Source organism: Rhinoderma darwinii, chromosome 1, assembly GCF_050947455.1.
Source record: "Rhinoderma darwinii isolate aRhiDar2 chromosome 1, aRhiDar2.hap1, whole genome shotgun sequence".
Lineage (NCBI taxonomy): Eukaryota > Metazoa > Chordata > Amphibia > Anura > Rhinodermatidae > Rhinoderma > Rhinoderma darwinii.
The window spans coordinates 666,059,639-666,083,593 of record NC_134687.1 but is presented as its reverse complement, the minus strand read 5'-3'; the positions used below and the strand labels follow the sequence as shown (position 1 = coordinate 666,083,593).

General features: G+C 40.4%; 1 protein-coding gene across 1 annotated transcript in view; it reads left to right on the top strand.

Moving 5' to 3' along the window:
* Positions 1 to 23,955, top strand: part of LOC142710473 (oocyte zinc finger protein XlCOF29-like) — a 238,217-nt gene that overhangs the window by 6,041 nt on the left and 208,221 nt on the right. The gene's annotated exons all lie outside the window — the stretch shown is intronic.

The window sequence follows — 23,955 nt, the reverse complement described above, 5'->3', positions numbered from 1 at the left end:
CTGTCACCTACAAGCTTCGGCTGCCTCCTACCCTCAGGATTCCCAACTCCTTCCACGTCTCCCTCCTGAAGCCTGTGATCCTAAACCGCTATTCCAAGACTCCCAGCCCTGCGGTTGCTCCCAGCGGCTCCTCGGACATCTTTGAGGTAAAGGAGATCTTGGACACCAAGAGAGTGAGAGGAAAGACCTTGTATTTGGTGGATTGGAGGGAGTTTGGTCCCGAAGAGAGGTCCTGGGAGCCAGAGGAGAACCTCAATGCCCCTACTCTTCTAAAGAAGTTTCTCTCTCGCTCTGGTCCCAAGAAGAGGGGGCGTAAGAGGGGGGATACTGTAATGTCCGTGGCTGCGGGCTGTCAGCTCCAGCCTCCCGCTGACAGCCGCAGCCACGAGTCGGCAAGCGCTGGCCCCAGCCTCCTCCTCAGGAGACGCCAGCGCTTGCATCCACTAACCTCCGCCGGAGCCCGCAGGGTGCGCGCGCACGCTCGTCCCCGCTCTTAAAGGGGCAGCACGCGCACCGGACATCTTGAACGACCTTTGACCCGTGAGTACCCTGGGCTATAAGAGGGGTCCAGCCCCCTAGTTCGATGCCTGAGCGTTGTTAGTTTTCCCAGTCTGTCTTGCAAATGGTCCCTTAGTGTTTCCCGTTCCTGTTGTTACCCGTACCTTGTTCCCCGTTCATGTTTCCCATGCTTTGCCCTAGTATCTAGTCGTGCCACGTCCTGTGTCATCTGCCATGTCCAGGGGAATCTGCCACGTCCTGTGTCATCTGCCACGTCCGGAGGAATCCGCTACTTTCTGTGTCATCTGCCACATCCGGAGGAATCCGCCACGTCTGGCGCAACTTGCTGCTTCTGTGTCATCCGCCACGTTTGGCGCCATCTGCTGCACCCATCTCATCTGTGCCAGAGCTGCGGCCACCATCTGGACTATTCAGGTACCCTTGTGCGGGACATTGTATTTCTGGGGTGCAATGTTGTTTGGCCAGCTGCCTCCCTGCTGCGGCGGTACGGCCTAGTGGGTCCACTAACCCGCTTCGTGACATAAGGCTTCGTTCACATCTGCGCTAGGGCTCCGTTCCGATGTTCCGTCAGAGCTTTCGGTCGGAATGGAGCACTGACAGACACAAACGAAAACCATAGGTTTCTGTTTCCATCACCATTGACTACGATATTGATTCCGTCAAAACGACGGAACCCTTGCACAAAGGAGACAAACGGAAACCTTTGAAATCACGGTTTTCGTTTGTGACGGTCAGGGCTCCGTCCCGATGTATAGCTCAGACGAATTCAGCCTAACATCTACTGCATTATCTGTACTGTGTATATATGTGCCTGTGTGCATATATATGGGTCTTTATGTGTGCATATGTCTCCTTGTTTGTATGTGTATATGTGTATCTGTGCATGTATACACGGGCCTGTGTGTTTAAATATGTGCCTTAATGTATTTGTATATGTGCCAGTATGTGTGTGTGTATGTATGTATGTCCCTGCATGTGTATATAAGTGACTCCTGTGTGTGTGTGTGTGTGTGTGTGTGTGTGTGTGTGTGTATGCGTATATGTATCTCTATGCATATTTATGTACCTTTATGTATGTGTTCCAGTATGTGTGTATATATATATATATATATATATATATATATATATATATATATATTTGCCTGTATGTCTAAATATGTCTTTATGTATGTACAGTATATACGTTCCAGTATGCGCGTGTCTATATATCTGGTTAATTTTTGTTTTGTGGTGGGCAGCAATAGAGTCCTGTACAGGATGCCATACAACTTAAGGCCGGCAGTGGCAGCCACAACAGATGAACAGCTCCACCCCGAGTTATTGAGGATACATTGGGTGATATATATATACCATCCCATCAGCACACGATTAGGAGCGGGGCAAGGTCTGTAATACACAGCCACAGCCCCGCACTCACGGCGGAGAGAAGACAAACCTCTTTTCTCTGCCGTTAAACCCTTGAATGCCGCGATTAAAGCTGATCGTTGCATTTAGAGCGAAAATGAAAAGGGCCCGTACAATACCTTGTATGGCGAGACAGCCCAGGGTCCAATGAAGGACCCCAGGACTGTCTGACCATTTTCACTGTTGTTAGGGTGTACTGAGGTATGCCCTAACAGCTGACTCTGTACAATCAGTACACAGGCTTAAGTACTGGCATATTGATATTTGGCAGTACATTAAAGCTAAAAAATTAAAATGAAAAATTCCACTATGGGATAAAAAAAAAATATAAGTAATGTTAAATAAAAAACAAAAATCAATAAAGAAATACACAGAAATGCACATTTTTGTTTTTACAATGCATAAACATTACAAAATAGTAGTCCCAAAACATGACATAATATACAGATATTTGGTATTGCCACGACGGTAACAACCTGTACAACAAATCTATAACATTATTTATAATGATCGGTGTATGGCGTAAAAAAAAAACCTGCAGCAAAACTGATTTTGTTCTGCATTTTTTGCCAAAATAAAAATTTATATAAATGAAAGGATATTGTAAATTTACCAAAAAATGGCACCTTCATAATGTACAACTCGTTTAGCAAAAAAAACAAAGTCTCATACAGCTACGTCGAACGAAAAATAAAATAGTTCTGTACTCATGGCTAAAATTGGGAGTGTCCTTAATGGGTAAAAACAAATAGAAGCCTTTTGGATTGTTCTAGTTATGACCCCATGAGCCTCCCTTCTCCTTATATTTCCTCTTACCACAGGACCTCAGATGATTGCAGTCTTTACCTTCTAAAATACATCGGTGTCATCGACCTATAGAACATTTGAGGATTATTTAATCTCTTTTTCAGATTTTTGGGTATTGGAGACTCAATGTTTACATAGTTTGGTAGACGTGATACAGACATATGTCCTTGTTTATCCACAAAATCTATGAGGGTTTAACATATTAAATGTTTCAATAGTCAAAATGTTTTTCTGCAGGTCATAATAATGGAGACATCTTGGTTGACCTCAGTCTTGGTTCCTTCATTCATCATCTATATTCAGCCTGTGAGTTTTTCAAAAACATCATAGTGCTGAAGGCCAATAACAGATGCATCATGGAGCTGAAGAGATGGGTGGATGAACGTACGGGAGCATTTTATTGGGGCCACACATCAACACTTCTACAAGAGAAAGAAGTAAACAGGTGACGTATTTGTGCAAATATCAAGAGAAAAACCACTGTCATTGTGATTGCTGCTCCTGATACAACAAATATAAGGGAACATGAGTCAAAGATCCAGGAAAATGTTTACTCTATTAATACACAAGTCAAAACTTAAAATTTGTATTACCCACTTAGTTCAATATTCTTATACAAGTTAATTCTGGAAAGTCACAGTATAAGCCTGACACTTGGTGCATCAGTCTTAGATTATTTCATGCTTTACCTCTAGTATTTCACGTCAATATTCCAGTGCTAAGTCCTGAACCACCATGTTGATGTTGACTGTGTGACAATCACTTTCCTTGTCTTCTTTATTTTCCAGTGATCAGTTTCAGGACCAGGAAGCAAAACTGAGATCAGCCATTCAACATATTGTGAAATACGACCTGGAGAAAGAGAATATGACAGAGCCGCTGGTCTTACCACCAGCCGATTGTGTCATCAGTGTTTGGATTCTGGATGCTATCAGCAAAAATCAAGATGATTACATCAGATATCTGAGGAAGTTCTGTGGGTTGCTGAAACCTGGAGGACACCTCATGATGATTGGGGCTTTAGGTGCAACATATTATACAGTCGGAAATGACAAGTTCCATCTTTTCACATATGATGAGGATTTTGCCAGGAAATCTCTAGTTGGAGAAGGATTTATCATTGATTACTGTAAGGTCAAGGAGAGAACGGCTGTGAGTGACCTTATTGACTATAAAGCCGTCATATCTATTGCAGCTCACAAGGAGAAGTAGGTTGAAGCTTAGAAACTCTGCATGTCATTACTTCATATGTTAATCTTAAAAAAATATCTAATAACAAAATGAATCTTCTTAGTGCAGTATAGAATAGTATAAAAATAATTGTTTAGTTTTTTTTGGGACTTTTCCTTGGACTGGTCCTAGATAATATTGCTGAGTCCGAATCTGATCATCTGGGACATCATGAAAGGGTATGTGCACACACACTAATTACGTCCGTAATTGACGGACGTATTTCGGCCGCAAGTACCGGACCGAACTCAGTGCAGGGAGCCGGGCTCCTAGCATCATACTTATGTACGACGCTAGGAGTCCCTGCCTCGCTGCAGGACAACTTTCCCGTAGTATAATCATGATTACAGTACGGGACAGTTGTCCTGCAGCGAGGCAGGGACTTCTAGCATCGTACATAAGTATGATGCTAGGAGCCCGGCTCCCTGCACTGTGTTCGGTCCGGGACTTGCGGCCGAAATACGTCCGTCAATTACGGACGTAATTAGTGTGTGTGCACATAGCCAAAGTCTGAAATCTTGGGATCAGTTGCTTTCTCATTGTTGTTCTGTTTCGTATCTGCTTTATATAAATAGTGTAATAAAGTGAAGCATGGAGCATTTAACTGTTTGTGTCCTTGACTTGGGGGGGGGGGGGGGTTCCTGCTCCATAGATTTTACAGACCGTGATTTATGAGAAGAAACTTACAAGGTTTAATACAAAACAATATAATAATGCACAAGGGTTTTTCTCTATGATCTCATTTACTTATAGGATTTTTAGAGAATCCTGTTAATTTGCTTAATTAGAGTCTAGTGCACAATATAATTGTCTAAAAAAAATATTTCAGAAAATTATCACCAATCCTGTGAATAAATGATAATCTATGATTCTGCGAAAACCCATTTTGATGTCATTTGTAGCTCTGAACCAGGAAAACAGATCTCCGAGTCCTATAAAGATATAATATCAAATGATTTAGCACAGAACTTTGGACCGATTTAGAGTAAAGAAAACAAAATGGTTCAAGAGTGGACGTTTACTTTAACCCCTTCCCGACATTTGACGTATCCATACGCCAAAGTCGGGTAGGGGAAGTATGGAGCGGACTCACAGAGTGAACCCGCTCGATACGATGCCGGTGTCGGCTGTATGTTACAGCCGACACTTCAGAGTAACGAGCGGCATCGCGCTCGAGAGCGATCCCGCTCGTTCAACTCGTTAAAATGCTGCGGTCAATACCAACCGCAGCATTTAAATCATTACAAAGAGGGGGGCAACCCCCTCTAATAGCTCATCGCGTACCCGCAACACAATCTCGGGGGGGGGGGGGCGATGGTTGCCATGGCTGCCTGGGGGCCTGATGAAGGCCGCCAGGTCGGCCATCCTTGTGCTCCTATTAAGCCCTGCCTCTGTCCTGTCAGAATCACCATATACTGCAATACATTAGTATTGCAGTATATCGTGCAAGCGATCGCTGGATGAAGTCCCCTAGGGGGACTTTTAAAAATTAGTAGAAATTAGTAAAATAAAGGGGTTTTTTTTTGTCAAAAAAATAAAAATAAATTAAAAGTTCCAAAAAAAAACTTTTCCAATTTCGCCCGAGAGTATAGTAAAAAAATAAATAAATAAACATAATTGGTATTGCCGCGTCCATAAAAATCTGAACTATTACAATATATCATTATTTAACCGGCACAGTGAACGTTGTAAAAAAAACAATTGTAAACACCAGAATCTTTTTTGGTCACCTCATCTCCTACAAAAAATGAAATAAAAAGTGATGAAAACATCGCATGTACCCCAAAATGGTATTATTAAAACCTACAGCTTATCCCGCAATAAATAAGCCCTCATACCACTTAACCCCTACCCGCACCAGGACGTAACTGTCCGTCGTTGCGGGAGGTTACTTCCCGCACGAGGACGTATAGTTACTGAGTTTTTCCCGGTGCACACTGTCGGCGACAGTGTGCACCGGGAACCGGGAGGTCAGCTGTCACCGACAGCTGACACTCCCCTCTTGCCGGCCAGCGGTCCTTTGCCGCTGACTTCGGCGAATTAACCCCTTAAATTCGGCGATCGGGTGCAATCGCCGAATTTTGGGGGTTTCTAACATATCGGCAGACCCCGGTCCGAAATCGCGGGGTTTGCCGATAGTTACTATGGCAAATGGAAGCCAAACAATGGCTTCCGGGTCTGCCATGGACGGTAGCCCATCAGGACCAACCTTCGGCTGGTCCTGATAGGCTTCCTGTCAGAGTGACAGGAACTAACTATACAAAGAGAAAAAGCACACGGCGCCACATAGTGCAATTATCCAAGGGTCATAGGAGAAATAATGCTAGGGCAAATGCACTCACCTAGACGGGTTATGCTGACCAGGCACAACACTGTTGAAAGGTATGGGACGATCTCCATACAGAGCACCGCTGTAGAGATGCGTACAGAGGAGACACACCCAAGGTGTGTACAGCCAGATCCAAGGTGTAGCTGCTGCCAAGGTCCAAGAGCTGGTGAATGGGAATTCACCGCTGATGATGAGGTAAGAGAATGAGGAAAAAAGGGGGACCAATGGAGGCGCTGCTATACTAGTTAAGGTTTTTATTATATGAATAATTACAGGAGTGACAGGAAGTCACTGTGTCGTTCTAGATGCACACTGTCGGCGACAAGGTGTGCATCGGGAACTTGGAGATCAGCTGTCCCCGACAGCTGACACTCTCCAGTGTTGCCGATCAGCGGCTCATCGCCGCTGATTTCGGCAATTAACCCGTTACATGCGGGGCTCGATTGCGATCTCCGCATGTAGCGGGTTTGTAGCGCATCAGCAGCCCCCATGCAATCGTGGGGGCTTCTGATGCTTGTGATGGCACCTGGGGGCCAGACAACGGCCCCCAGGTCTGCCATGTATGTCAGCCTATGAGGATCAGCCTCTGCTGATCCTCGTAGACCAACTGTCAGAGTGACTGTGACGTCACACTGACAGTTGGAATACATTACACTACCTAGGTAGTGTAATGTATTCTAGCAGCGATCAGAGCTGCAGGTCAAAAAAAGAAAGTGTAAAAAGTAAAAAAAAAAGTTAATAAACAAAAATATAAAGTGTAAAAAGTAAAAAAAAAGTTAATAAAAATGTTTTATAAAAGTGTAAAAATAAAAGGTTTTGTTTTCCTATAATAAGTCATTTATTATAGGGAAAAAATGAAAACGTTAAAAAAAAAGTACATATATTTGGTATCACCGTGTTCGTAACGACCCAAACTATGCAACTATAATGTTAATTTTTCCGCAGGGTGAACGCCGCAAACAAAATAAATGGAAAACTGTCATCATCGCTATTTTTTGGTCACCACCCCTCCCAAGATATAGAATAAAAAGTGATCAAAAAGTCACATTTACCCCAAAATGGTACCAATAAAAACTACAACCCGTCCCGCAAAAAACAAGACCTCCCACAGGATTTTTTGACGAAAAAATAAAAAAGTTACGGCTCAGAATAGCGTGTCTCAGAAAATAAATAATTTTATAGAAACGTAATTTTATTGTGCAAACGCTGCAAAACATAGAAAAAACTATACACATGTGGTATCGGCGCAATCGTACCGACCGGCAGAATAAATTAAAACGTAATTTATTGCGCACGGTGAACGCTGTAATAAATATAGAATTTAAAGCGCCAAAATCGCTGTTTTTTTGGTCACTTTTGAGGGGTTTCCACTGTTTTGGTCCCTCCGGGACACTAGGACACTAGGGCCACATGTTGGATATTTCTAAAATCTGCAGAATCTGGGCAATAAATATTGAGTTGCGTTTCTCTGGTAAAACCTTCTGTGTTACAGATTTTTTTTTATTACAAATGAATTTTGCCAAAAAAAATGAAATTTGTAAATTTCACCTCTACTTTGCCTTAATTGCTGTGAAACGCCTAAAGGGTTAAAATACTTTCTGAATGTGGTTTTGAATACCTTGATGGGTGCAGTTTTCAAAATGGGGTGATTTATGGGGACTTTCTAATATATAAGGCCCTCAAAGCCACTTCAGAACTGAACTGGTCCTTGTAAAAATGGGCTATTGAAATTTTATTGAAAATATGAGAAATTGCTGCTAAAGTTCTAAGCCTTGTAACGTCCTAGAAAAATAAAAGTACATGAAAAAAAAATAATGCAAACATAAAGTAGACATATGGGGGATGTTAACTAGTAACTATTTTGTGTGGTATTACTATCTGTTTTACAAACAAATACATTGAAATTAAGAAAAATGCTAATTTTTGCACATTTTTGCTCTCAGAATTTGGTGACAAAATAAATGTAATTTTTTATACTTAGGTCTTTACTTGTAAAAGCAGTAAAATATAGAAAAATCTATACATATCTGGTATCTCCGTAATCGTATTGACCAACAGAATAAAGTTAACATGTTGTTTTTATTGCACAGTGAATTTCGTAAAATCTACGTGCAAACAACAATGGAGGAATCGCTGTTTTTTTCAATTTCTACCTCACAAATAATTTTTTTCCCATTTCCTAGTACATTATTTGGCACAATAAATGGTGCTACGAAAAACGACATCTCGTCCCGCAAAAATCAAGCCCTCATAGGACTATATCGACGGAAAAATAAAGACGTTATGGCTTTTGGAAGGTGGGGAGGAAAAAACGAAAATGAAAATCTGAAAAAGGGCTTCGGCGGGAAGGGGTTAAAGATAATAGGGGACATTTATTCAATACAATACGCAAGTTTTCTATCGTAAAAAAAGTCGCAATTCTTTTTTGCATTTTTACGCCACCTCCGTTATTTTGTTTAAAAAGTGGGCAGAGCTTATTGGATGTGGGTGGGGCCACCAGCGGCCTTACACATTTACTCTAATTTACGCCAGAAATAGTGGTGAGTTTTAGCGCAGAATTTCTCCAGCTGGTTTGGATTTGACTTTCTGGCGCACTGACAGCCAGAGATGCGCCTAGTTTATTAAATGTTCTGCGCCTCTTTAATAATTAAGCATATCTTACATCAGTGTTCTTTATATTAAGCTTGTCATACAAAACGCCAGTCTTAATAAATTCCCCCATTAAGTATTTTATGTTCCTCTAAACATGTGATTGCTGGTAGTAAGTATTTTGATGATAATGTGTGTACCAACAATCACATATTTAGAAGAAAACTCCCGTTAAAACTTTCATGATAAGGGTATGTTCACACGGCGGGGGTCCGTAACGGCTGAAATTACGGGGATGTTTCAGCCTGAAAACATCCCCGTAATTTCAGCCGTACCGGCATGTGCAGGCGCTTGAACGCCGCGTCAATTATGGCCGTAATTAGCGCTGCTATTCATTGGAGTCAATGAATAGCGGCTCCAATTACGGCCAAAGAAGTGACAGGTCACTTCTTCTACGCGGGCGTCTATTTACGCGCCGTCATTTGACAGCGGCGCGTAAATATACGCCTCGTGTGAACAGACAAACGTCTGCCCATTGCTTTCAATGGGCAGATGTTTGTCAGCGCTATTGAGGCGCTATTTTCGGGCGTAATTCGGGGCAAAAACGCCCGATTTACGTCCGTAAATAGGCCGTGTGAACATACCCTTAGGGATAATGGATTTCCATGACTGAACAAATGAATATACGGAAAACTAAAGCAAAACATTATGAGAGCAACTGAATATGAAGAATAGTATAGTATAGTTCGGATGTGTACTATTACTTTTTGCATTGAAACAACTGTAGACCGAATCTCTGTACAAGAATGGATGACGCTACCTGTTCTCTCCCGCTCCCCTTCTGTGCATTTTCAAAACGTGAAATGTAACTGTTTTCCCGTTTTTTTTAACTATAAAATGGAACACTATACACATGCAAACATTGCAATAGACCTGATGAAGGGACCAGTTCGGTCCAGAATCATAATTTGAATAAAGAAAACCTTTACAAGAAAACCATCTCCAAGTATCATCCTTTCCTACTTGCCTGGCGCCAATACTGCATACATTTTTCATCCTTCCTCTATTCTCAACTTGATTCGTCCTCCCAGGAGTCGTAGTGGGTGGCAGCCGGCTTACACTTGGAACGATACAAAACTTTGTAGGATACTTAAAACTCAGCTTGACTTTCAAATATTACAGAAAGACCTAGATAAGCTGGCAGGATGGGCAAAGAAAAGGCAGATGAAATTGAATGTTGATAAATGTAAAGTATTGCACCTAAGACGCATTAATAGCAATAATTCATATACATTAAATGGAATAAAACTGGGGATAACGGGACAAGAGAAGGACCTGGGTATTATGCTAACAAATAGGCTAAGCAGCAGCACTCAATGTCAGGCAGCAGCTGCAAAAGCAAATAGGATTTTTGGGTGCATAAAGAGAGAGATAAAAACCCAGGATTCAAATGTAATATTACCACTCTATAAATCCCTTGTAAGGCCACATCTAGAATATGGAATTCAGTTTTGGGCTCCACATTGTAAAAAGGACATAGGAGAACAGGAGAGGGTTCAAAGGCGGGCAACTAGATTATTAGATGGGATGGGAGGTGTCGCTTACAATGAAAGGCTAGAAAAATTGGGCTTGTTCAGCATGAAAAAAAAGACATCTTAGAGGGGATCTTATGTATAAGTATATGTGTGGTCAATTCAGAGAACTTAAAGGACATGGGGACACCGATTGCATGTGGAAGGAAGACGTTTCAGACATCTATATAGGAAAGGGTTCTTTACAGTTAGAGTGGTCAAGCTATGGAATGCCCGACCCCAAGAGGTAGTGATGGCAGATAACATGTCAGCATTTAAAAAAAGGCTAAATGCTTATTTACTGACAAATTGCATTGAGGGTTAGGGTATGTTCACACAGAGTGCTTTCGGCCATTTATCGGGCCATAAATGCCAGAAAAACGGCCGAAAAATCTGAAGCAGAAGGCCTCCAAACATCTGCCCATTGAAATCAATGGGAAAAACGGCATTCTGTTCCGTTTTTACACGGCCGTTTTGAAAAATGGTCGCGTAAAAAAATGGCCACGAAAAAGAAGTAAAGGACACTTGTTGGGACATTTTTGGAGCTGTTTTTCATTGACTCTATTGAAAAAAGCTCCAAAAACGGCCATATAAAACGCTGCGAAAAACATTGTGAAAATCGCGAGTGGCTTAAAATACTTCTGAAAATCAGGAGCTGTTTTCCCTTAGAAAGTTACTATAGTAACTGGGGCCTATGTAATAAACAACACGGGCCCCTGTTACTATAGTAAGAGACAGTACTTACCCTCCTCATTCCGGAGTGCGGCGGAGGTCCTGACGTTACAACATTGTGTGCAGTGCATGACGTCACGAAGCTGTGTGCTGCGCACAACATCCCAACGCTGGATGGAGTAAGGACCTCCTCTGCGGCCGAAGAGGAGGGTAAGTTTAATATTACGGACTGCTGAAGCTGATAGGTCAGGGTACTACAAGGTAGGCTTTGATACAGGGTCCAGCAGACTGTAATCTTATACAGTATAAGATTACTGTCTGCTGGGCCCTGTATCTAAACCAACTACATGATCGGCTTAGATACATGGCCCATGTGTGATCCTGTCTGATGAGCCCTGTATCTAAGCCTACCACACGGTCGGCTCAGATACAGGGTCCCAGCAGACTAATCTTATAATGTATAATATTACTGTCTGCTGGGGCACTGTAACTAAGCATCTTACCATGACTACATGGTAAGCTTAGATACATGGCCCATGTGAGATCCTGTCTGATGGGCTCTGTATTTCAGCCTACCACATGGTAGGCTTAGATACAAGGCTCCAGCAGACAGTAATCTTATACTGTATAAGATTACTGTCTGCTGGACCCTGTATCAAAGCGTACCTTGTAGTAGGCTTAGATACAAGGTCCAACAGACAGTACTAACATGGGCCCTGTATCTAAACCTACCACATGTTTTACTAATGGTTTTTTTTGTGTGTTTGTGTTTTTATTACAGGTTCGGTCGTTGGACTACGTCGGATTAGAGGACTACTTCGATGACTGCTTTTTTTTTTTATTATCAATAAAATGGTTAACAAGGATTGTGTGGGGTTTTTTATGTCAATAAAATATCATTTTCTATGTCTGTATTTTTTTAAACTTTATTAATTCCTCCTTAGTAATGGCAAGGCCCACTGTTGCTGGCCTTTCCTGGCCTAATAATACCAGCCTGCGGCCGCCCCGGTGCCTGACCATAGTAATGAACTCTGTCAATCAGCCAGCGGTCATTACAAAGGAGGTAGTAATAAAGTTTAAAAAAATACAAGGACATAGAAAAAAATATTTTATTGAAATAAAAAAAACACACAACCCTCAAAAAACGCCATTATCGAAGTAGTCCTCAAATCCAAAGTAGTCCAACAACCGAACCTGTATAAAAACAGAAACACCAAAAAATTAGTAACACATAAAAAGCAAAACAATTATTATTTTGCCTTTCCTGGGTCCAGCCATGGAGCCACAATGTCTGTGAGCTGGGCCCTGTATCTAATCATATCCTATTTATAACTATAGGGTGTTAGTGCTATAGATATGCTGTCTACTATATACACATATACGAACACGCACATACTTTTTTTGGGGGAAAAACACATATGTATTGGGGCTATTTCCCCTGATGTTTTAAGACCTTCGTGACGCCCCTGGCTGCTAGTGCTGCATCGTTGAGTCACTTAGGAGACCCAGCGATGCAGCTGAAAGCTGCGGGCTGTCGGCCATGAGAAGTTTTGGGGGTTGCCCAAGAAGAACTTTTGCATCGGGGCCTATGAGCCTTTAGCTACGCCCCGGGAACTAGTGTAATCATCTGGGACATCGTGTGGTATTATGAGGCTCCTGGCTATTCGCATTATAATAACATTGTGATCAAAATAAACATATAACATATAACTGTGGCTTTCCTTGGGGAGATTATTGTTACTTGCCTGCTCCTTAGCATAGATATTAAAAATCTTGATTTATGAACCTTAGATTCGTCTTGAGTCTAAGACACAGAAAGTAAAATGTATAGACAAAAAACATATTAGCAGCACTTACTTTGAGATGTCCTCGTCCTTAAGCTGGTCGTACACTTGAGGTAGTTTTCATCTGAAATTCGGCAGCTATTCCTCCTGACTCCACTATACGTGTGCATTTGGTTTTAACAGATAGAAGTGAGACAGCCGCTGCCAGACTCCTCTGGTAGCGGGTTATCTATTTGCAAGCAAAAGGATCAGGCATGCTGAAAATCAACATGACCAACTCTTTTATCCCCCGACATTTGCTATCGGAAAAGAGTCGGTACGCCACCACGCACATTAGTTGGTCGATCGGTCCTATCGAAATCAGAGTCTTTGACTGACATACATCCAATGTATATGGCCAGCCCTAGGGCTCATGCACAAGGGCATGTTATGGCTCTGTTTTGTACAGAGCTGTACTAGACCTTATATAGAGGTGCATGGGGCCTTTACTGTACCTCATATGTTGGAATATGTAGGTTGTACGGAGACATAAGGATTTTTGTTTTTTACATAAGTCACTCCCATTTTTTACAAGGCTTTCCTCATTCGTTCAGTGCTATAAATGTGCCTTGTATTCCCTTAGTTATAAAATCTAATGCAGAGAAATCATAAAACAGTTGCCTATAACAACCAATCAGATCATAGCTGTACTTTTCTAGTTCAGTGATAGGTGAAATCTAAATGTTTCTATGGTCAACTGCTGCACTAGAACCAAGTTCAGTACAAATATACAAGACCAGAATTAAGCTCAATAAATATATACAGGACCAGAACTAATCTCAGTAAATATATAATGGACCAGAACGAAGCTCAGTACATATATACAGCTCCAGAACCTTGATCACTACATATATACAGCACCAGAACAAAGATCAGTACATATTTACAGCACCAGAACAAAGATCACTACATATATACAGCACCAGAACAAAGATCAGTACATATTTACAGTGCCGCCTGAAGATACAGCGTGAATGTTTGCCCTCTAAAAGTGAAGTGCCACACACTGTGTTCCCTGAAGATAAAGCACCATACACACAATGCTCCCTGAAAAAGGTGCCACACACTGTGCCCCCAGCAGATAGTGCCACACACCAATGAAAATACAGCACCACAAGCACTGTGCCCCATGAAGATAGAGCCTAACTCTGTGCCCCAAGAATGAAGTGTCACATGCTGTGCCACCTGAAAGTAAAGCACCACACAGTGTCCCCTAAAGATGAAGTACCACACAAACAGCTCTCCTAAAATAAGTAAAACAAACTTATCTGTCTGCGTTTCCTTGATGCCATACAGCGATGCAGGCCTGGCCTCTTCTAGTCAAGTGGAAGGATGCAGGAACATCATTGTGGCGCGATTCAGTCATCACGCCCCCTGTATTACAAACAAAGTAGGAAACTGATAGTTTACTTGCTCCTGAGAATGCCAGTTAAGGCTGTTCAAAAGTATCTGATTCCTAAGGGGATGCATGTAAGACCGGATTGGGATCACTCTATTCCCCGGTTCCGCAAACCAACTGTTATTTTAACAACTAGTCATTGAGAACCAAGGAGAACCCAACTCTGAAAGTAAGGCTTTGGATATTGTATATCTAGATTTTTCAAAGCATTTGATTTATTTCTACATGAAAAGTTGGTATCTAAGATAAGATTGCTGGGACTGATGGAAAATTTTTGTAGTTAGGTTCATATTTGAGAAGAGCAGAAACAGACGATGGTTATACTAAGATTTTTTTCAAGGTAAATAATGCATACCTACCAACCGTCCCAATTTTTACGGGATTGTCCCACAAAACAGAACTCAAAAGGAGAAGCCCGCACGGAGTACCCAGCCATACTGCCCATAACCAGACAGAGCAGGATGCAGGATACAATAGAGGATCATGAGTATATAGTGATGGTTATATACACATCACTGCCTGTCGGATTAGGAGGTTTACAGTGATTAATCACAATTAGATTTTTTTGTGGTTGCAGTTTTACAGTTTATTGCAACACCAAATGTATTTTATATGATTAATATTTATTTTAATATGATTTTATGTCACTTAGGATGTTACTGATTAATTTGTTGGGCGCTGTTTTATCTATTATACTAAGTATTTATTTTATTCCTTTGGGTGGTGGCCAAGTCAGTGGAGCTCAAAATAACTTCTTTAAGGGGTTGTTCACTTTGGACAATCTGTACATGTTACACAGTCCCTTGACCTGTGGTGTTAAAAAAAAAAATATTAAGTAAAGAGTTAGGCTGGGTTCACACGAGCACATTAACGTCCGTAATGGACGGACGTATTTCGGCCGGAAATCCCGGACCGAACTCAGTGCAGGGAGCCGGGCTCCTAGCATCATAGTTATGTACGATGCTAGGAGTCCCTGCCTCTCCGTGGAACTACTGTCCCGTACTGAAAACATGATTACAGTACGGGACAGTTGTCCTGCAGAGAGGCAGGGACTCCTAGCATCGTACATAACTATGATGCTAGGAGCCCGGCTCCCTGCACTGAGTTCGGTCCGGGACTTCCGGCCGAAATACGTCCGTCCATTACGGACGTTAATGTGCTCGTGTGAACCCAGCCTTACAACGTTTATTTACATAGTATGGTGCCACCTGTTGTAAAAAGTGCATGGCAAGCTGCATGTTATTTTAACAACCAGTCATTGAGAACCAAGGAGAACCCAACTCTGAAAGCATGTCCACCAAATAAGCTGAATGCTGCTGGACACACATTTTCAGTCACTCTCCCCACAACCAGGTATCTGCATACTAATTCTCTAATGACTGTAGAGCAGCCAATAGACATAGCTTTCTGCCCTGCTTGTCAGGGAAGGAGCAGAGTCTCTGCGGTAGAATGGCAGTATAGATTAGGAAACTCCTCAGCCTTTTAGTGAAGGAACCGATATTCTGCAGTAGATGGCAGAAGAGCTGAGGAGACTTCTCCACTTGTCAGAGAAGGAGAGGTGCCTCTTTTGTAACATGGTAGTATAGCAAAGGAGACTCCTTCTTAGAGTGTCAGGCTTGTAAAACTCTGCATCATGACAACAGATATGAACCCTACACATGTCCACTCAGTTTTTATTGTTTTGTTTTATTATGTTTTCATTGGTCAGTAAGGGAGTGCATACTGTGAATATCACACTGTATATTCTGTGTCCTCACCAATCTGTTTCCTATTCTATCTGCAGGGAACATAAGATGGGACTATATCACCAGCTGAAAGGGGGAAGGAGATTTGATTTTATTCTGTTTATAGCCCCTCCCCCCAGCAGAACAAATTAGCAGCAGCACCGAGGAGGACACAGGGAAGCAAAAAAAAAAAAAATGATAAAGACATTTTGATCATAGAAACACTGCGAATTGTTATTGGTATGAAAGCAAATCATGGGATAACCCCTTGAAGACAGAATTCCCATAGGGTATAAGAAAATGTGTTTTCTAAACTGTCTCATTGTTCTTATAACCTGATCACACAAATGGTCCTTTCCTGCGCAATCTGCACATGGTGCCAGCTGTATCTCAGATCTCGGCCGTTTAACCAATAAGATGCCACGGTCTACAGTAAATGCAGAAACGTAGGTGTGATAGTTTACAGGTGGATCCTGCATGAACTCGCTGTCACTGAACCCGTCAGGTCCACAGGACTGACGGATTCAGTGATTAGTGCTAGATACAGCTTCTGTGTATAGAGAATACAGAGCAGCTGTATCTAAAAAAGTAAAAATATGTTTTAAAATTAAAAGTATATGTAAAGTTGCACCAAACAGAGAAACCTGGTAAATCTCCAAGGAAATGTTGCAGGCTCAGGTAATAGCTATTTATAAAGAGGGAAAAAATGCTTTAAAGCCAGAAAATTAAAGGCCCGTTAGCCTATTAAATGGATATTTAATAATGTTTTCATCTATGTTGGCTAACAGGCTATCTAGATTTATCTCAACATTAGTTTGTTCAGACCAAGGCGGATTTCTTCTGACAAAACAGGTGCGAAATGCAACAAGAAGAGTCAGTCAATCTGCCAGTGTTCTTCTTTCACTTGATTCCGAAAAGTCATTTGATAGGGTCCACTGGGGATTCCTGCGAGCCCCTCTGGAGAGATTTGGTTTTTCTGGTTTCTTTCTAGATGCAGTTCTTTCCCTATATACACATCCAACAGCAAAAGTATTCAGCTCCGGTTTTCATTCGGAAGCCATTAATACAATTAAGATAGACTAGGAGGGCTGTCCCCTCTCGCCTCTAATATTTATTATTTTTGTTGAGCCACTCTCCCAAGCCATCAGGTCATATAAGGAAATAGACGGCATACAATGTGGCCGTAATAAATATGTAATCTGTCTATACGTGGATGACATTATAATTTTGTTTAGTAATCCGGTAATATCTTTAAATAGAGTGAAGCAGATTATTCAGGATTTTTCATCTGTCTCATACTATAAACTCAATGAGCATAAATGGCATCCACTAGTAATAAATCCTATAGTAAAAATAAAACAGGAGATTAAGGCCAACTTTACGTATATGTGGGTACAGGAATATCTCACCTATCTCGGAATTCGGGTTGCTCACTCCCTTCAAGCGATACTCAACATCAGTTCAAGTTGGTCAATCGTATCGAGAAGTAAGTCTGCAACCTGAATAATGCTCCTTGTTCTTGGATTGCTAAATCATCAATCTAATAAAAATGAAAGTCCTTCCAGTAATTTTATTTTATTTTAGATGTATTCCACTCCTATTTCCTAAAACATCAACTAACAAGCTTCAAAATGTCTGAGGAAATAAGCCGGCAAGAATAGAACAGAATACTTTGTATAAAGCAACCAAGGATGGTGGTGTGGGCCTCCCAGACCTAAGTCTATACGAAGCAGCTTCAATATTAGAAACCCATAAGGTATAGTTGGACTGATGACTGTGACCTTTGTTGGGTTAAGATTGAATTATCATATTCAACGGCCACGTCATTAAAATCCTTAGTTCTATACAATCTACTAGGCCTGCAAACAACTCTTAGTAGTTTGGAAACTACAAATCCCTCTCTCCAGATGTGGAATAAGCTTAGAGTAGGTAAAAAAAACTCTTAAAGATGAATCTGTCTGATTTAAGGTTGATCTATTTCAAAGATCTAATTAGTGATTTTAATATAAACTGGTGGTCCGGCTGGGGAACCCTTACATTAGAAGATTTGTTTATCCATAATCTAATCAAATCGTTTGAAGAGCTTACAGTTAATCATAAATTACTCAGCATAGTTTTTTTTCCAATATATTCAAGTAAGTAGGTTTGTTGCCAACTATGGCCTAAGTGATAGAATAGGCGCTTTGAAAAACAGGCAGCAAAGGGTTTATAATTATATAACTACTGCATCCTCGTCAAAAGGAGGCCTATCCATCATTTTGTAACGTCCACAGCCGTGGACCGTCGTTCTAACTTACTCCTCGACGGCCGCGGCCATGGACGAGTGAGTGCTGGGTGGCATCTCCCTCCTGAGAGACGCCGGCACTCACTTCCGCATCACTGCGCTGGTTCCCGTAGGTTACGTGCTGGCTTTAAAGGGCCAGTATGTGCACATGTGTAAAATCTGTAATTAGCCCATGATCACCCTGGACCAGGGGTGAACCTAGCCCGTCTGCCGCCTGAGGCGAACTATAAAAAGGCGCCCCCCCCCCACAAATCTATCGGAGTTTTCTAATTCCTAACTTTACACATCAAACACGGAATATATAAAAAATTTAATTAGGCTCTGTTCACACAGAGTATTTTGACGAGTTTTTGGGCGCAAAACTCGTCAAAAACCGGCCGAAAATGCCTTCCGAGAAAGAAGGGACATGCCCTATCTTCGCACGTTTACGCCTCTGACCTCCTATTGACATCAATGGGAGGCAGAGAGAGGGTATTTCGCTGAGTTTATTTGCCCGTAGCACTCAATGGCCGAGAGCGAAAAACGCGCTGAAAATCGCGGCAAACGACGTGCAGGAAGGACAAAATTTGCCTCAAAAACCCAAAAAACTCAGTGTGAACATAGCCTTAAAGTGCTGTTTGAAGTATGGAAAATATTTAAAGAATTATTCTTACTGCCAATCAGTGCAGTGCAAATAGTACAGTCTGCCCTGCCCCATATTTCTCCTCGGCAGCCAGTCTCATTTGCGGCGAAACTCTCTGCAATTACATTCAGGCCAGTCCAGGACGGATCGCGCTTAGCGCTGTTTTGAAGCGGCACGTCCTGGGCTGGTTTCTTTGCTCTACCTGCTGTATTGTTGTGGTCTGCCTGTGCTGGCTCGATGCCAGTGGTGGATTAATATGATCTTTGGCCCTGTGCGGTCCACAAGTTATGGACCCACATCCCACACGTAAGTATCACCTACATGTCAAAGTACATCACATGCCACTCTGCGGACTGTCTCTTAGCCTGATCTTCCGCTGCCTCTCACACTTCCCCACAGCCCCCACCACAGTAATGTACATAGATTGTAAGACCAACATTACCAATAATACCGCCATACTGCTACTGAATAATACCCCCATACTGTTACTGAATAATACCCCCATACTGTTACTGAATAATACCCCCATACTGTTACTGAATAATACCCCCATACTGTTACTGAATAATACCCCCATACTGCTACTGAATAATACCCCCATACTGTTACTGAATAATACCTCCATACTGTTACTGAATAATACCTCCATACTGTTACTGAATAATACCCCCATACTGTTACTGAATAATACCTCCATACTGTTACTGAATAATACCCCCATACTGTTACTGAATAATACCCCCATACTGTTACTGAATAATACCCCCATACTGTTACTGAATAATACCTCCATACTGTTACTGAATAATACCCCCATACTGTTACTGAATAATACCCACATACTGTTACTGAATAATACCCCCATACTGTTACTGAATAATACCCCCATACTGTTACTGAATAATACCCCCATACTGTTACTGAATAATACTCCCATACTGTTACTGAATAATACTCCCATACTGTTACTGAATAATACATTTATACTGCTACTGAATAATACCCCATACTGTTACTGAATAATACCCCCATACTGTTACTGAATAATACCCCCATACTGTTACTGAATAATACCCCCATACTGTTACTGAATAATACCCCCATACTGTTACTGAATAATACCCCCATACTGTTACTGAATAATACCTCCATACTGTTACTGAATAATACCTCCATACTGATACTGAATAATACCCCCATACTGTTACTGAATAATTCCTCCATACTGTTACTGAATAATACCCCCATACTGTTACTGAATAATACTCCCATACTGTTACTGAATAATACCTCCATACTGTTACTGAATAATACCTCCATACTGTTACTGAATAATACCACCATACTGTTACTGAATAATACCTCCATACTGTTACTGAATAATACCCCAGTACTGTTACTGAATAATACCCCCATACTGTTACTGAATAATACCTCCATACTGTTACTGAATAATACCCCAGTACTGTTACTGAATAATACCTCCATACTGTTACTGAATAATACCTCCATACTGTTACTGAATAATACCCCCATACTGTTACTGAATAATATCCCCATACTGTTACTGAATAATCCCCCCATACTGTTACTGAATAATACCCCCATACTGTTACTGAATAATACCTCCATACTGTTACTGAATAATACATGTATACTGTTACTGAATAATACTTCCATAATGTTACTGAATAATACCCCAGTACTGTTACTGAATAATACCTCCATACTGTTACTGAATAATACCTCCATACTGTTACTGAATAATACCCCCATACTGTTACTGAATAATATCCCCATACTGTTACTGAATAATCCCCCCATACTGTTACTGAATAATACCCTCATACTGTTACTGAATAATGCCCCCATACTGTTACTGAATAATACCTCCATACTGTTACTGAATAATACCTCCATACTGTTACTGAATAATACCCCCATACAGTTACTGAATAATACATTTATACTGTTACTGAATAATACATTTATACTGTTACTGAATAATACATTTATACTGTTACTGAATAATACATTTATACTGTTACTGAATAATACCCTCATACTGTTACTGAATAATACCTCCATACTGTTACTGAATAATACCTCCATACTGTTACTGAATAATACCTCCATACTGTTACTGAATAATACCACCATACTGGTACTGAATAATATCCCCATACTGTTACTGAATAATACCTCCATACTGTTACTGAATAATACCACCATACTGTTACTGAATTATACCTTCATACTGTTACTGAATAATACCTCCATATTGTTACTGAATAATACCCCCATACTGTTACTGAATAATACCCCCATACTGTTACTGAATAATACCTCCATACTGTTACTGAATAATACTTCCATACTGTTACTGAATAATACCTCCATACTGTTACTGAATAATACCTCCATACTGTTACTGAAAAATACCCCCATACTGTTACTGAATAATACCTCCATACTGTTACTGAATAATACCTCCATACTGTTACTGAATAATACCCCCATACTGTTACTGAATAATACCCCCATACTGTTACTGAATAATACCTCCATACTGTTACTGAATAATACCCCCATACTGTTACTGAATAATACCTCCATACTGTTACTGAATAATACCTCCATACTGTTACTGAATAATACCACCATACTGTTACTGAATAATACCTCCATACTGTTACTGAATAATACCACCATACTGTTACTGAATAATACCGCCATACTGTTACTGAATAATACCTCCATACTGTTACTGAATAATACCCCCATACTGTTACTGAATAATACCCCCATACTGTTACTGAATAATGCCTCCATACAGTTACTGAATAATACCTCCATACTGTTACTGAATAATACCTCCATACTGTTACTGAATAATACCCCCATACTGCTACTGAATAATACCCCCATACTGTTACTGAATAATACCTCCATACTGTTACTGAATAATACCTCCATACTGTTACTGAATAATACCTCCATACTGTTACTGAATAATACCTCCATACTGTTACTGAATAATACCTCCATACTGTTACTGAATAATACCTCCATACTGTTACTGAATAATACCCCCATACTGTTACTGAATAATACCCCCATACTGTTACTGAATAATACCCTCATACTGTTACTGAATAATACCTCCATACTGTTACTGAATAATACCTCCATACTGATACTGAATAATACCTCCATACTGTTACTGAATAATACCTCCATACTGTTACTGAATAATTCCTCCATACTGTTACTGAATAATACCCCCATACTGTTACTGAATAATACCCCCATACTGTTACTGAATAATACCCCCATACTGTTACTGAATAATACCTCCATACTGTTACTGAATAATACCCCCATACTGTTACTGAATAATACCCACATACTGTTACTGAATAATACCCCCATACTGTTACTGAATAATACCCCCATACTGTTACTGAATAATACCCCCATACTGTTACTGAATAATACTCCCATACTGTTACTGAATAATACTCCCATACTGTTACTGAATAATACATTTATACTGCTACTGAATAATACCCCATACTGTTACTGAATAATACCCCCATACTGTTACTGAATAATACCCCCATACTGTTACTGAATAATACCCCCATACTGTTACTGAATAATACCCCCATACTGTTACTGAATAATACCCCCATACTGTTACTGAATAATACCTCCATACTGTTACTGAATAATACCTCCATACTGATACTGAATAATACCCCCATACTGTTACTGAATAATTCCTCCATACTGTTACTGAATAATACCCCCATACTGTTACTGAATAATACTCCCATACTGTTACTGAATAATACCTCCATACTGTTACTGAATAATACCTCCATACTGTTACTGAATAATACCACCATACTGTTACTGAATAATACCTCCATACTGTTACTGAATAATACCCCAGTACTGTTACTGAATAATACCCCCATACTGTTACTGAATAATACCTCCATACTGTTACTGAATAATACCCCAGTACTGTTACTGAATAATACCTCCATACTGTTACTGAATAATACCTCCATACTGTTACTGAATAATACCCCCATACTGTTACTGAATAATATCCCCATACTGTTACTGAATAATCCCCCCATACTGTTACTGAATAATACCCCCATACTGTTACTGAATAATACCTCCATACTGTTACTGAATAATACATGTATACTGTTACTGAATAATACTTCCATAATGTTACTGAATAATACCCTCATACTGTTACTGAATAATACCCCCATACTGTTACTGAATAATACCTCCATACTGTTACTGAATAATACCTCCATACTGTTACTGAATAATACCCCCATACAGTTACTGAATAATACATTTATACTGTTACTGAATAATACATTTATACTGTTACTGAATAATACATTTATACTGTTACTGAATAATACATTTATACTGTTACTGAATAATACCCTCATACTGTTACTGAATAATACCTCCATACTGTTACTGAATAATACCTCCATACTGTTACTGAATAATACCTCCATACTGTTACTGAATAATACCACCATACTGGTACTGAATAATATCCCCATACTGTTACTGAATAATACCTCCATACTGTTACTGAATAATACCACCATACTGTTACTGAATTATACCTTCATACTGTTACTGAATAATACCTCCATATTGTTACTGAATAATACCCCCATACTGTTACTGAATAATACCCCCATACTGTTACTGAATAATACCTCCATACTGTTACTGAATAATACTTCCATACTGTTACTGAATAATACCTCCATACTGTTACTGAATAATACCTCCATACTGTTACTGAAAAATACCCCCATACTGTTACTGAATAATACCTCCATACTGTTACTGAATAATACCTCCATACTGTTACTGAATAATACCCCCATACTGTTACTGAATAATACCCCCATACTGTTACTGAATAA